This window comes from Malania oleifera, chromosome 10, assembly GCF_029873635.1.
Source record: "Malania oleifera isolate guangnan ecotype guangnan chromosome 10, ASM2987363v1, whole genome shotgun sequence".
In the NCBI taxonomy this organism is placed as follows: Eukaryota; Viridiplantae; Streptophyta; class Magnoliopsida; order Santalales; family Ximeniaceae; genus Malania; species Malania oleifera.
The window spans coordinates 47,587,580-47,603,610 of NC_080426.1; positions in this window are offsets into that span (position 1 = coordinate 47,587,580).

Here is a 16,031-nt window from a genome sequence, read left to right on the forward strand (position 1 = left end):
TGCAGAGGACTATAAGGGCTGTTCCGAAGGTTGTCACTCAGATGGAACAGGAAGCTATGCAACGTAATATTTTCATATAGCAGGACTTGCTGGTTATACTGTGAGGGCTTTGAATGCTTTGAAAAGTTAATTATTAACCCAGCGAATGTGTTAGCACCTGCAACTTAGATCAAATGTTTGTAGTTTTGGTTTTGTATGGCTAAGAGAATTCTTTCCTATCCAATACACACATACACACACATAGGATGTCATTAATGTAAGAGGTTTAAATAAGGGAATAGCAATTTTAGCAGCAAATATTATATTGCCTATATGTGACATGAGACAAGAGCAGGGCAATGTTGAAGTAATGATGTATCATGTATGTATGCCAACAACTTTTACATTAGAAATGGTAACAACATAGAAGATGCAAAGGTCTTGCCATGCATGCGTGCACACACACAAACTCTAAATCAAAGAGAGAGAGAGAGAGAGAGAGAGAGAGTGTGGCAATAAACAACCAAATTGTCAAAACCTCAACGACGACAACAATAACAAGCCTTAGTCCCTGTTAAAGTTTGATATACATTGTTTGTTGGCCCAAAACCCAATAACTTAAACTTTTAGATAAAATGATAATCTAACATGGTATCAAAGCTTGTTACGACGATGTCCTATGTTCTAGTCTCATAGGCCACTTATTTAAAAATTATTATATTCCCTGTAGTGGGTATTTTTTTATCATTTGTTGCCATGTGCTATCAGGCTGCATGTGCAGGAGCATTTTAAAGCTTGATATACATTTTTGGCCCTCAATATAATTTTAAAATATGTAGATTTAAGAAAATATAAATCAGTTCAGAAACAAGAAAGAAATAAGTTCCTGAATCCTGATAACACTCACTGCTATCATAGCTACATACAACAAAGTGCTGTTAAAATGGAGGTTTACTCCTTTCTTCTATATTCTTTACAACTTAAGAGTACACATATATATAGATACAGAGAAGAGCTATTCTAGGGTATACAATAATTTTTTTTGCTGAAATCATGGTTGATCCTGCAAATATGGGATTTTACATTAAATGGGTTCCCATAATTTCCCTAATCTAACAGCTCACACCAACACTCCCCCTCAAGTTGGTGCATAGATATCTCTTATGCCCAACTTGTCGAGTGAGTTATAGAAGTTCCTTGTGGATACTGCCTTCGTGAGTATATCTGCCAACTAGTCTTCTGATTTGACAAATAGAAATCGAATAATTTTTTCTTCAAGGTTCTGTTTTATAAAATGCCTATTCACCTTAACATGCTTGGTGTGATCATGCTGGACAGGATTATGGGTGATGTCAGCTGCTGCCTTGTTATCACAAAACAACTTCATTTCAGAGCTAGGAGCAAAGCCAATCTTAGCTAGCAACCTTCTAAGCCAGAGAAGTTCACAAAGACCCTTAAGCCATTCCTCGAAATTCAGCTTCAGCGCTGGATAATGCTACTACTTTTTAATTCTTGCTTCTCCAAGTAACAAGATTGCCTCCTACAAATGTGAAGTAGCCAATGTGATTTCCTATCCGAAATATTTCCTGCCGAGTCAGCATCCGTGTAGCCTTCAACATCCAAATGATTATTTTTTGAGAACATAAACCCTTTTCCAGGAGAGGACTTTAAATAACGAAGGATCCAAATTACTGCATCCATATGGTCTTCACTTGGATGGTGCATGAACTAACTCAATACACTTACAGCTTAAGCAATAACTGGACGGGTATGAGATACATAGATGAGCTTCCCGACTAACCGTTGGTACCTCTCTTTGTCCGTTGGCACCTGATCTGAATATTCTCCAAGTTTATGATTCTGAACAATTAAGTATCAGCTGGCTAACACTCCAGTAATCCTACTACTAACAACAAGTCTAGTACATATTTTCTTTGCGAGAGAAATATGCCTTGTCTTGACCTAGCTACTTCAATCCTCAGAAAATACTTGAGTCCTCCCAGGTTCTTCATTTCAAATGCGGTTGACAATTTCTCGTGGAGTCTTAAAATCTCTTCTGCATCATCCTCGGTAATAATCATGTCGTCTACATAAACTATTAGAGTTGTCACTTTTCCTAATTGATGTTTTAGGAAGAGGGTATGATATGAATTGCTTTGTTGAAAGCCATATTTTCTCATAGTCAAACTCAACCATCCAAACCATGCCCGAGATGATTGTTTCAATCCATATGTAACTTACATGCAACCTTTGCCTCTGAGAAAGCAGTATATCTTGGTGGAATGTCCTTGTACACCTCCTCTTCAAGATTGCCATGAAGGAAGGTGTTTTTCACATCAAGTTGGTGCAATGGTCAATCTAAATTTGCTCCAAGAGGTAACAAAACTCTAACAGTATTGAGGTTGGGGAGAGTCTCCATTGATATATCCCAGCTTGTCTTTGCCAGAGATATACATCTCGTCAACCTGAGACCATAAGGCATAGTTAGAGTCATCTAACTTGATGCCGATTGAAGCAGCTGAAAGATCAGCAGCCGATGGTGTGGCAAGGTATGGGCTTTGGTCAAGATTTCCGCCATCTTGGTCGTCAGATCATTAATAACAGATTCAGCCAGAGGTTTGTGAAGTTGCATGGCATCAGTGTGTTCTGCCATGGATTCCACGTGGTACGAAGATGACGGAGTCGTCGTTAACTCTAATTTATGGCCGCAGGAAAGAATGATTCGGGGGTCAAAAAACTATAAGGGAAAGCCTGATATGAATGTTCGGAGAGGTAAAAAATCTAGAACCAACATGAGCGGATCACCGAAGGGATATGTCGTCATTGGGTGTGAGCATGTCGGCAACCTTGTTGGGTTGATGGGATCATGATCAAAGAGGTCGGCGAGCTCATCCGCCATTGGATCGATGATGGGAAAAAGAAAATGATGAAGACAAAGCTTCTGCTAGTGAAATCAGTAGCCCTGTAATTGAAATCAGGTCCGTTGTGGTTCAAAACAAGTCGTGGCTGGAGCAGATCTGGAGGTGGTGTTTCTCGATCGTGATTTGTCGTCCTCCTCCTACCCAGATTCCGACGACGACAAAGGCGTTGTCTTCCATGGCGAAATCAAAGATTTATCACCAACCCATGCACACAACCCTCGGTTTTCCCTCTCTGGTCACCCGATAGTTGGAGCAAAGGTCCCACGACCTTGCTTTGATACCATGTTAAAACGGAGGTTTACTCCTTTCTTCTATATTCTTTATAACTTGAGAACACATATATATAGATATAGAGAAGAGCTATTCTAGGCTATACAATAATTTCGTTTGCTGAAATCATGGTTGATCCTGCAAATATGGGATTTTACATTAAATAGGTTCCTATAATTTCCCTAATCTAACAGCTCACGCCAACAAGTGCATCAAGCTTCAAACTCAGTTTTTACTTCATAATCAGAATGGTTAAGAAATCATTAATATAAACATCCAAATTACAGTAAGTTTAGCAACTTTGAGAGAATCAAACATAATAGTTCAACTCAATGATCAAACCAATAGATACAGAATCTCTCCCTGACACCAGTCCTTGGCGAACGGTCATTCCACAAGAGCCAGCGTTACCCCTTTGAAAGTGATCTTACACCTAAGATGGAGTAAACCCAATCCGTTCCTTATAAAAAATAATTTTAAAAAAAAGAAAAAGATAAATGATTAAATTTCAAGCATTTGTAAGATTTGAACTCCTACAGACATTGAAACATTATGACCCATTACTTCTTGATATGTAATAAGATAATATGACCATTATCAACTGAAAAATATAAATCGAACCTCATGATGTATCTCAGTTTGAATACACAAATAATGGTATATTATCTCCTCACATATTGCAGGAGTTTACATTGTCATATATAGAATGTAAACAGAGGAGTTAGTTACAAGAGATTGTGAGTAAATACACTAGATTACAGCAGAATATTTAAATACAAAAGATTGTTGAGATCTCTTCATTGTTTGAATTTAAAAGGTTGTTGAGATATCTTCATTATTTGAACTTAAGTTGTTGTTGTGATAAATTCCGGGATCCTTGGAGATAGTTTCAACAGAATCCTTAACACCCCCCTTCAAGTGCAACGGGGAGGCACGTATATTGAGCTTGGAACAAAGTATTTGAAATCGCGAAGATACTATTAGTTTGGTTAGAACATTGGCCAACTAGTCCTGGGTGGAGAAGAACGAGACTATCAAATCTTTAGCAACAACTTTGTCACGAACAAAGTGAAAACCTATCTCAACATGTTTGGTGCGAGCATGAAATACTGGATTGGCTGACATGTAAGTTGCGCCTATGTTGTCACACCAAAGAGTTGGAGCACATGGAAGTGCAACTCGCAGATCATGAAGAAGGTACTGGATCCATTGTAATTCGGCAGCAATGTTGGCGAGAGCCTTGTATTCTACATCGGTGCTTGAGCGGGACACTGTTGGATGTTTGCAAGAACTCCATGAAATTAGGTTCTTGTCAAGAAAAATACAATACACACCTGTGGAACGACGACCATCAGGGCAACCTGCCCAATCCACATCGAAAAATGCTTCAAGGTGTTGAGTGGATGACTTAGTGATAAGAAGGCCATGAGATAATGTATGCTTGAGATATCAGAGTATGTGCTTCCTAGCCTGCCAGTGTAGCTTAGTTGAACGATACATAAATTGGCACACACAATTAACAGCAAATGTCAAGTCGGGACAAGTGAGCGATAAATATTGTAGTAAGCTAACAGTGCTTCGAAAAAGAGTTGTATCAGGAAAGGGATCATTGTCATATGCCGATAAGGAGTGAGTTGATGCCATAGGGGATGAGATCGGCTTAGCTTCAAGCATTTTCGTGGCCTTTAGTAAATCAAGCATATACCGTTGTTGAGATAAAAGAAGGCCCTCTAGTAGTCGTTGCCCCTCAACACCGAGAAAGAAGTTGTGATCACTGAGATCTTTAACAGGAAAATCTTTCCTCTACAGTGCAAGAAGCTCATCAATGGCAGATGGAACCGAAGAGGTGATGATGATATCATCAACATAAATGAGAATAAAAATGGTTGTGGATCCAGCATGAAAAATAAATAAGGAGGAGTCGGCTTTGGATGCATGAAAACCAAGTTGAATTAAACAAGAGCTCAATCGTGAAAACCAAGCCCTCGAGGCTTGTTTGAGGCCATAAATCGCTTTGTTGAGGCGACAAACATGAGATGGATATAATGGATGTGAGAAACCAGGTGGTTGAGTCATATATACATCCTTAGAGAGTGTCCCATGGAGAAATGCATTTTGAATATCAATTTGGCGCATGGCCCAACCCGCAGAGTAAGCTAGTGAGAGAACAATTCGTATAGTGGTTGGCTTAACCACAGGACTGTATGTTTCTCCATAATCCAAGTCGGCTAATTGATGAAATCCTTTAGCCACTAACTGCGCTTTGTAGCACTCAAGAGATCCATCAGATCGTCTTTTTAGTTGGAACACCCATTTGCATCCTACTACATTCTTAGTTGCATGAGATGGAAAAAGGGACCAGGTATTGTTCCGAAGCAGAGCATTAAATTCTTCTTGCATTGCAGCTCGCCACTCTGGTATTTTGACTGCATTAGTGAAGCAGGTTGGTTCAATTGTTGCAGTCGTTTCGGCAAGTAACGCTAGGGAAATGGGGTACCGAATTGTGCAATCTGTATGTTGTCGAGGTATGAACACGTTGGCTTGAGACCGAGTGACCATTGAGTGAGTTCGTGTAGACGCTGGTGCTGAAGGTATCTCAGTGACAGGAGGAGCAGGGGACAAAGCTATAGGTGACTGCGGTGGTGCCATTGTAGGTGATGAAGCAGCTTGTGAATTAATCACATCTAAGCCCGTCAGTGAAGCAAGTAATGGTAATGGCAAAATGGAACGAGTTGGTGATGAAGGTTGAGACGTGGACCTGCAAATGGGAGAAGAAAATGGAAAAGAGGATTCATCGAAGATAACATCACGAGAGATGCAAATTCAATTGGTGTTAGGATTTAAACATTTGTAACCATTATGATGCATGCTATATCTGATAAATACACATGGTGAGGAACAAGGCTACAATTTATTGCTATTGTAAGGTCAAAGATGTGGATAACATGCACACCCAAAAATTTTGAGAAGATTATAATCTAGACTGCACTTGTATAATTTTTCATAAGGTGATAAATTATTGAGCACAGCAGTAGGCATGCAATTGATAAGAAAACATGCGGTTTGACAAGCTTCATCCCGAAATTTCCATGGTAAGGAGTTGTCGGTGAGAAGAGCAAGTGATGTATCAATGACATGCCTATGTTTTCGCTCAACACATCCATTTTGGGCATAAGTATGTGGGCATGACAAACGATGATGAATGCCTTGAGTTTGGAGAAGAGTACGGAGGGACCGATACTCACCACCCCAATCGGACTGGGAGCACTTCATTTTAGTATCAAATTGTCTTTCAACAAGTGCTTGGAAGGTTAGAAATATGGGATAAACATCATATTTGCATTGAATTGAATATAGCCAAGTAAATCGAGAAAATGCATCAATAAAAGAACATTAATATTTATTTCCAAGATGTGAAACAACTGGTGATTGACCCCAAACATCACTAAATATTAACTCTAAAGGAGATGAAAAGACATGCGTAGAAGAAGAAAATGGTAACTAATGGCTTTTAGCTTGCAAACACACATAGCATGGAGCAGCAGTTTTATTGGAAGAGACCAGCAGCTGAAAGTTGGAGATGACACGCCGGATAGTTTGAAAAGCGGGATGCCCCAAGCGATGATGCCAGTTGACATTTGTTGTGCGTTCACCGACAAGTGCTTGTTTTATTGGACTGGAAGGAAGTTGATAGAGACCATTCATAAGACGCCCTTGAAGGATTATTTTCTTTGTGCTGCAATCCTTAATTACAAAGTGAGACACATGAAATTCAAAAAAGACGGAATTATCATGAGAAAATTTACTGACTGAAAGAAGATTTTTTGCAATGTGAGGAACATGAAGGAGATATTTTAAAACAAAGGAACGAGTGGAAGTGCAAAGAAGAAAGGAGCCAATGTGATCAATAGACAAACCTGAGTCATCACCAACATGCATCTGATCAGGGCCATTGTAAAGTTCTGCAGACAGGTTGAGATTGGAGAGATCATTGGTCAGATGATGGGCTGCGCCGGTATCGGGGTACCAATTTTCATCAGGTGCATTTGGTTGAGAAGTATAATATGCTTGATGGGACTGAGATGGGGCTTGTTGAACAGCATGATGAAATCTGTAGTGACAGTTAAGAGCAATGTGACCCATCTTATTGCAGACTTGGCATGTAGGGCGATGGCCATTGGAAAAGGTACCCGTTAATAGGGAATGACGACCCCTACCGCGACCACGTTGACCACGTCCACCATAGTTATGACGGCCACCAAAGTTGTTATGGATGGGCCGTTGATTCTTGCCTTGATTTGGATGATTGCGAAAGGCCATATTGGTAGAGGACATGGCAAGATCGGTGGGAATCTGATGTTGCCCAATGCGCTGTTCATGCACTAGAAGATGTTCATACAATTCATCAAGGGGCAGAGGATCCACATGAGTTGCCACGAACGTGACAAAGGGATCATATTCGGTCCCTAAACCTACAAGCAAATAGGAGACAGTTTCATAATTATTTAAAGGTTGTCCAGCAGCAACAAGAGTATCAATGAGAACTTTCATTTTTTGAAAGTACTCGGATATGGTAGAGGATCCTTTCTTCATGGTGGCAAGTTGATAATGAGTGCGAGTGATATGGGCTTGAGATTGAGAGACAAACATTCTTTCAAGAGAGAGCCAAAGATCACGAGAAGTGGTGCAGCCCATGACATGTGAGAGAAAATTTTTGAATAGGGAAGATATGAGGGTACTGAAAATGATCTGGTCTTGCTGGCTCCATAGCTAGAATGCTGGATTTGGAATGGTGACAACGGAAGTTGAGGTTGATCTTGGATTGGGTATAGTGGAAGGAGGAGGAGGATTGGTGCCATCAACAAAGCCATAGACATGTTGGCCACATAGATAGGGAGTGATTTGAGCATGCCAGAGAAGGAAATTTTCGTGGGTTAATTTGATGGTGAGCAGATGATGAATATTGGTGATGCTAGCGATAGGAACAGAGGTGGAATTTGGAAATGGTCGTGGATGGGTTTCAGTAGAAGATGGTGGTGAAGATACAGGCTATCCAGTGAAACAGAAGAGAGATCTAAGTTTTAGTGGCTCTGATACCAAGTTTGAATACAAAAATATTGATATATTATCTCCTCACATATTTCAGGACAAGAGTTTATATTGCTATATATAAAATGTAAACAGAGGAGTTAAGAGATTGTGAGTAGATACACTAGATTACAGCAAAATATTTAAATATAAAAAATTGTTGAGATATCTTCATTATTTGAATTTAAGAGGTTGTTAATATATCTTCATTGTTTGAACTTAAGTTGCTGCTTTGATCAATTCCAGAATCTTTGGAGATAGTTTCAACACAATCCTTAACAATCTCTTGCAAGCATTTTGCCCGAAGAGTTCAAGTGCAAATTCAAAACCGCGTTCGTGCGCTTTCCAATCGAAAGAAGCAAAACCAGTCGATCCATTTGTGCCATTAAATCGCATTAGAAATGGGTAAAGATTTCTCAAAATAAAGGTTGCAGATTTATTACCTGTGCGAAGATATCTACTCTCTCGTGCACGGCAAACTACTTTAAATATCTAAGAATCCATAAGAGATGGAGGTATCGCAATCAGGGAACGACTTAAGGTGGGGCTTAAAGCTTAAACCCAGTTAACTGTTCCCTCGCCGGCGGCGAATGTTCCCTCACTTTCCGGAGAAATCCAGTTAGGCGCTCTCACTTTCAGAGCTCTAGGCTTTGACAACCCCAACCGCATTTGAGAAACAACCATGTCCGGCCAGTTTGGTTTCCGATTTTGCAGATTTGCTAGGGAGATTTTTAGCTTATTTTAGGCTTAGTTTGCCCTGCGCGTTTTTAAAACGAAATTATTATTATTTTTTTTATTAAAAAAAAAAACCCTTCATAGAATGGAACTTTTTATATTATTTTAAAAATATTTAATCTTCTTATAAAAAAATGAATTGTTAGAAAAAAAAATTTAATAAAAAAGTTATATATAGGTTTCGAAAATATAATTATTGCTAGTTTTGTAATATTTGAAAATTTAAGGATAACAATGAAATTGAATAATTTATTTAAAAAAAAATATCACTTTTAGTTTTTAAAAGTTTCTACTCTGTAACTTTTTTAAAACTCCCTAAAATAACTAAAAGTTAATTTTAAAAAATTTAAAAAGTTGATTGCCAAACACATTATACTTTACTTTTAGTTTTAAAAATTAGAAGTATAGGTAAAAAATGAGGGTCAAACTCACCCTTAATCTCTAATCCCTTCTGATTTTGTCGGATTAATTTCAAACAATTTTTTACTTTTTTTTAGAAAAAGTGTTTACTTGAAAAAATATTTACTTAGAAGTAATTTGAAATTATTTATTATAATTACTTCTTTAAATAAGTATTCCTTAAAAATTTATTTTTCATGAAAAATATTTATTTTATTAAAAATAATTTATAATTTTTAAAAAAAAATAAGTACTTATTTAAGCGTTAACCAAAAACTGCTTTAATATTCTAAAAAATCTCTATAACTACCCATACTCATAAATATTAACACTAATAATCATTCTAAAATAATACTTGTCTTTAGATATGTTTATTTATTATTATTTTCAAAAATTATTTACTTATCAATCTATTTTCTTAAAGTTGCAGAGCATGCGCATTATGCATGCCTAGTCTCTAATACTATAAATGGGATTTTTTTTCTTGTTATTTTTTTTTCAAAAATACCAAATTAATTCCTATTACCATTCATAATTATTCTAAAATAAAACTACTTGTAACTATGTCAAACTATTCTTGCAATTATGATAAATATATATCTATAACTACTCATCATTATCCCCAAAAATCCTTATATCTATATATAACTATCCCAAAACGCTCTTATATTCCTTAGCTCTTGACCATTTTTTACATTTTTAAAAATAGAGAGTCGTGGAGAACACACATAGTGTGCGCCTACAAAGAGTCTCTAATCTCTAATATTATGTAGGGGATTCTCCCTTCAATGTTTTTTTTTAATGTCAAATTATTCTTATAACTATTCCAACAATGTTCTTATAATTATATCAAATTTATCTCTACAACTATTCATAATTATCTTGAAATACCCCTAAACTACCTATAACCATCCCAAAACACCTTTTTATTCTCTAATGTTACTATTGTTTTTATAATTTTTTTCAAAAGATTTTAAAAATAGAAAGATGATTTTCTATGCTCATGCTCACAACTAGTATTGTTAAAGAGGATTTTCCTTGTCTTTTTCAAAAATACTAAATTAGTGCCTGTAACTACTAATATTTATTCTAAAGTACCCCATTAATTACTCATAACTATCCCAAATTAAGTCTTATAATTATGCAAATATTTCCCCTATAACTACTTATAATTATCCCAAAATATTTCTATAACTGCTCATAATTATCTCAAACACCCTTATATTCTTTAACTCTTGACTATTTTTTATTTTTTAAAAAATTTTAAAAACAAAAAGGTCATGAAGAATGCAGATAATGTGTGCCCATAACTAGTCAAAATAAAACAAAAGTAAATTAAGTAATTTTGTGAGGAAAAAATAGAAAAACAAATTTGTGAAACGAGTAATGTCATATATCAAGAGTTGTAATGTCATAGGCTCAGGAAGTTGAGGTAGTGTTGGGAGTATGAATTTTGAAACTTTCATTTAGATTTATGAGAATTTAGAAGAAATTCAATATAACTTTATACTACGTTTTGTCTAAATCCATATAAATTTAAATTCAAACTCCCAAATCCATGCTCTAAAATACATTATAAGTATTTTCCTCATGAATTTATTGATGAGTAGTAATTACGTGTGTTGGTAGAACAATATAACTCTTAAAAAATACACATACTGGAATAAATACATTTTAGAGAGTGAACAAACATCTCTTGAAAAAAGATGACTCTTAAAGACACATTGATAAGTACTCTTTAGAGAATAATGAAAAATTTGTAAGTTTAAAATAAAAAATACTTTTAAGAAGTATTGGAACTTATCCAAAACAAAAGAAGATGTAATTATTGAATTTCTTTTTATGTGCGTTAGACATATAAATCTATCTTCTTCATGAAAATAGAGACCCATTCATAAAATTTGATATCACATCTATTATGAATAGGATATCTCTTGTGGAAGGAGAGAAACCTTCAAAGATAAATCTCGGAATAGGTGTCTTTTAGAAAGTGAATACATACATGTTGTTGGAATTAGTGTGATCCCAAGATGGGGTGAATTGGGTTTTAAAAATATTTTGACTAATTTAAACATTTACACCGATTCATCACAGTTTATATCTCATTCGGTATTATAACGTGTATGAAAAATAATGAAACTATACGTTTAAACATACACGTGCGGCATATATCATTTAACTCAAATGTGTGCATGCAAATAATTATAACAATAAATAAACAAGCATACACATATGCAATTAAAGTGCAGGAAGTAAATGAGATAGAGAGACACATACACACACGCGATATTTGTTATCGAGGAACGGTCAAACCGGCCTATGTCCCCGTTTTGGGCATACCCCCCAAGGATTACACTATCCTTGCTCACTTAAACGGACGAAACAAAAGTCGTTACAACCTCTCCTTACGAGGCGAGGTAAACCTCAACTCAATTACAAGGATAAGCCTAACTTGTTTCACTTACGGGGCTAAGACTCTCCAGTTCAATTTCTGAGCTGAACCCAACTGATTTCACTTACGGGCTTGGACTCCCTAGTTCGATTCCGGGCTGAACCCAACTGATATAATAAAAACATTTTTGTACATATTACATGCTTCAAATAATAAACTGAGATATACACATTTAAGCTCATAAAATATATACAACTCTCTAATGATATGCATTATGCTCAGTAGAGTAAGGGTGCTATCAAATAATTTTGTACAAATAAAATATATGAAAAATGAGTATTATTGTTCTCCTATAAATATTTTTGCCAATAAAGAATATTTGGGGAATCTAAGAAGTTAAGCTCAAGAAAATATTTGTGCTGTAAATATTTTTCTCCTAAAAATATTTATCAAAGAAATAACCAAGAGAAAATCTAAGCAATACTCTCAAAAAAAAATTTCAAAGATTAAATGTTAAGTGAGAGTATGTAACGCCTCGACCCTCTACGTGGGTTCGAAGTGCTACTAATCCATTCATTTACCTGATAATCTACATTCTAATATCATTTATCCAGTAGAAACCATAACTATAATCTTCCAACAAATATAATACCAGAGTTTTCTTCATCCCTCTACATTCTAACATAAATCATACATCCACCTGTATTCCCATATATATATATATATATATATATATATATATATATATATATATATATATATATCTCCAAAATATAACCTATACTTCCAATATTCACAAACACTAATATGTTTCTCAGAAAACTTAAAACATAGAACAAAAACATAAATTTATACATCTAAAAATTAACATAAAAATATACTTTTTTCTCCTTCTATTTCTCAAAAATGCTACAAAACTTCGAGCTCTCTGAACTCGATCTCGGGGAAAACCTGGAAAGATAAATTTATATTCGGGTGAGACACATCTCAGTAAGGGAAGAAACAATATATTAAAACAGCGTGTGGCGAACATGAGGTTCATAAATATCATTTTAATAACATTTGTAAAACGTTTCATAAACACTGAAATCATTCTCTGAGCTTAACCAAATACATGCAAAAGATTTAACCCACGAGATTACCCAAGGATAAAGGTGATTACCCGCCCATACAAGTAGCATCCCTCTGCTTTGATACATTAGGCAACCCAAAAGTGCTAAAGCATACCAGGGCACTCACCTTACTCAATAAGCCCTCAAGTAAATAAATTAATCACGTACTCACACAATTCATACAAAAGTTTACCGGTAAAAACTCCCAAGAATAGAAAAATCTACCCACCCATACAAGTAGTTTTCCTCTACCCTAACACGTTATGCAGTCTACTGCTACACCTGATACAACCAGGGCATTCGCCTTTCTCAGCAAGCCCTCGGGCTAAGAGTTTGCCCCTCCCAAACGTAACATGTTCTACTAGCATAAATACTGATAATACCATAATACATTATTTTGTTTGTCATTATTTTACATTTCTCAACTATTCAGGTTTTCATTTTTACTTTTCATTTCATTTTACTTAACGTGATTCTTTCCCATTTTATATTGTCCACATTTCACATTTCATTTCTATTTCATTCGTTTCCATTTTCATTTCATACCCAGTATCTTTTAATTGTTTTACCTAACATCTTTCAACTGTTTTACCCAACATTTTTCAGCTGTCATACATTTACCCAGGATCTTTCAGCTGTTTACATGGTTGCATTAACACACACAAGTAGCATAATTCATATCATATTTCATTCTCAGTGTATTACTTACTTAACAGCATCTCATACATTTAACATAAATTTGCACAGAACTTATAATTACTCATGTCACACAATTTAGTAATAAAAGTCATACATTACCGATAAAATAAGTCAACCAACATTTAACGTTTATATACTAAAAATACTTTTCATTTCTTAAATAATTATCTTAAAAATATTTTCCACTTTCATTAGTTCATTTTCGCATATACGTATCTAATAAACAGCCCTAAACTCAAAAAAACATAATTTAAATAATTGGCATTTTAAACCTATATCGAAACATATACACGTATATATAACACAATTTATTTTCCATTAAATTTATAAAAATTCTGATTTAATATATATTTTTTCCCTTACCTAGTTTCTTGAACTATGCCAATAGGGATCCCGAAAAATACTTGCGACACTCACCTAGACTCTGAATCAAAAATCTTAATTCCATTAAATCAACCCTAAATAAAATAATATTTTAATATTTCCTAGGGTCATAAATTCCGTATAAATATTTATACCCTCAAATATAGTCAATTTACCTAATTTCTCAAATCTCACTCTCGCTTTGAAGCGAGACCTAGAAAACCTCAATTGAAATTTCACTCAAGTCAAAACGACGACAATCGCGACTAGGACCACGTGGTGGTGTCCGATCGTCAATTTAACGGCAGATTTAAAGTGAAATTGAGAAATTAGGAAAAAATTATCTTACCTTAGGAATATTGTCTAAGCCACTTCCACAACAAATCTGCTTCAATAGAAATGTTGACGGCGGAACTAGGAATCTAACAGCACCTTCCGTTTCCCGATCCGCCGCAAATCCATCTAGAAATTGAGAGAGAGAGAGAGAGACGGAGACGAAGGAAGGCTGGACACGCAAGAAGAACTCTCAGGGGCGTGAGCCTGTTCTGTCAAATGAATCCTGAAGCTGAACCTTCACGATCCTTTAGTAACATCATATATTTTAACAATATATTATATTATATTAATATATATTAATATGTTATGTTATATAATTTAATTAATAATTATCATTATTTAATTTAGTTAATTATTTAATTTAATTTAATTTAATTTTAAATTTAAATTTTATTTTATTCATTTATTTATTTTTATTTTTTTGTTTTTGGAATCACTATAGAGTATATGCAAATAAAATGCCCTAAATGAAATGCTCTCCTCAAAAATAATTTTGAAATAAAAGCATGAAAGAGAGTTAGAGAGATTTGCATAAAAAATTTTACTCCAAAAGAATGATTTTGACAATAAAAAACGTTTTGGGAGAATTTTGATTAACAATGGATTAGAGAGAAAATTTAGGTTAATCAACGTTGCTAACCTAGAGTGAAGTGGTATTTATAGATTTTTAGGAAAAAATGACCGTTGGAGACACACTCAGTATTTTGGAAAAGTTTAATTTAAAAATTAATGACGTTTTAGCCCTTTAAAAAATTTCCAACCCAAGAGGTTCGGTCGACCATATAGAGGGTTTGGTCGACCATATTGACAAGTTTGGTTGACTGTAGAACTTTTAAACTACAGGTTCGATCGACTGTCTCAGGGCGATTTTGAACCCTTTATGCGTTCGGTCGACCAAGGCAAAGGGTCGGTTGAGCATTCATATGATTTAGCCAACTGTGTCCAATTTAAACTACAAGGTTCGGTCGATCAAGTTGGTGGGGTGTCAGATACGTGTCAGTTCGATCGACTGTGGACAATACGTTCAATTCAGAATGGTCGACCGTGCGAAGTCAAAATGTTGACTTCCAAACGGTTTGGTCGATTGTGGCAATTACACTGCCAAAGGTTCGGTCAACCAAGACAATCAAACTTTGACTCAGGGCTGGTTCGGTCGACCAAGCTGATTAGTACTAAAGGGTTTGGTCGACCAAGGCTTTTGAATTAAGCCTAAAAATCCGATGTTGATCGACCTCGATCTAAAGCTGTTCCAAAACCTTTGTTTGATTTTAGTTTTTATGAAAAGAGTTTTTGGTTAAACTCTAGGTGCCCCAAGGTTAGTCTACGGTCATCTGAGCATTCAAATCATATCATGTAGATGCATGCATTATTATAGACCAAAAAATAAATGCATATACAATTAAAATAAATATGTCTTCTTTTTCTCGTTGCTCTTCCGTCTTCATGGAATGCACCAGTATTATGTGTTCTTTAAGTGCTTCTGACTTCCATTTCTCTTTGTCTTATGTGCGTGCCAACACAAAAACCTGTACAAACACTCAACTCACAGATAAGACACTTGTGCTTTGTTAGCATCAAAACAGGGATCAGATTCAAAAAGTCAACACCTGTTATGTAAGATGTTTGATCAAAAATCAAACATCTTTTAAAGGATAGTGTGAATTTATATGGGTAGATGTTAGATTGTGAATGGACTCTTTATGTTAACTCTCATCAAAAGTGAAATGACAGAGACAA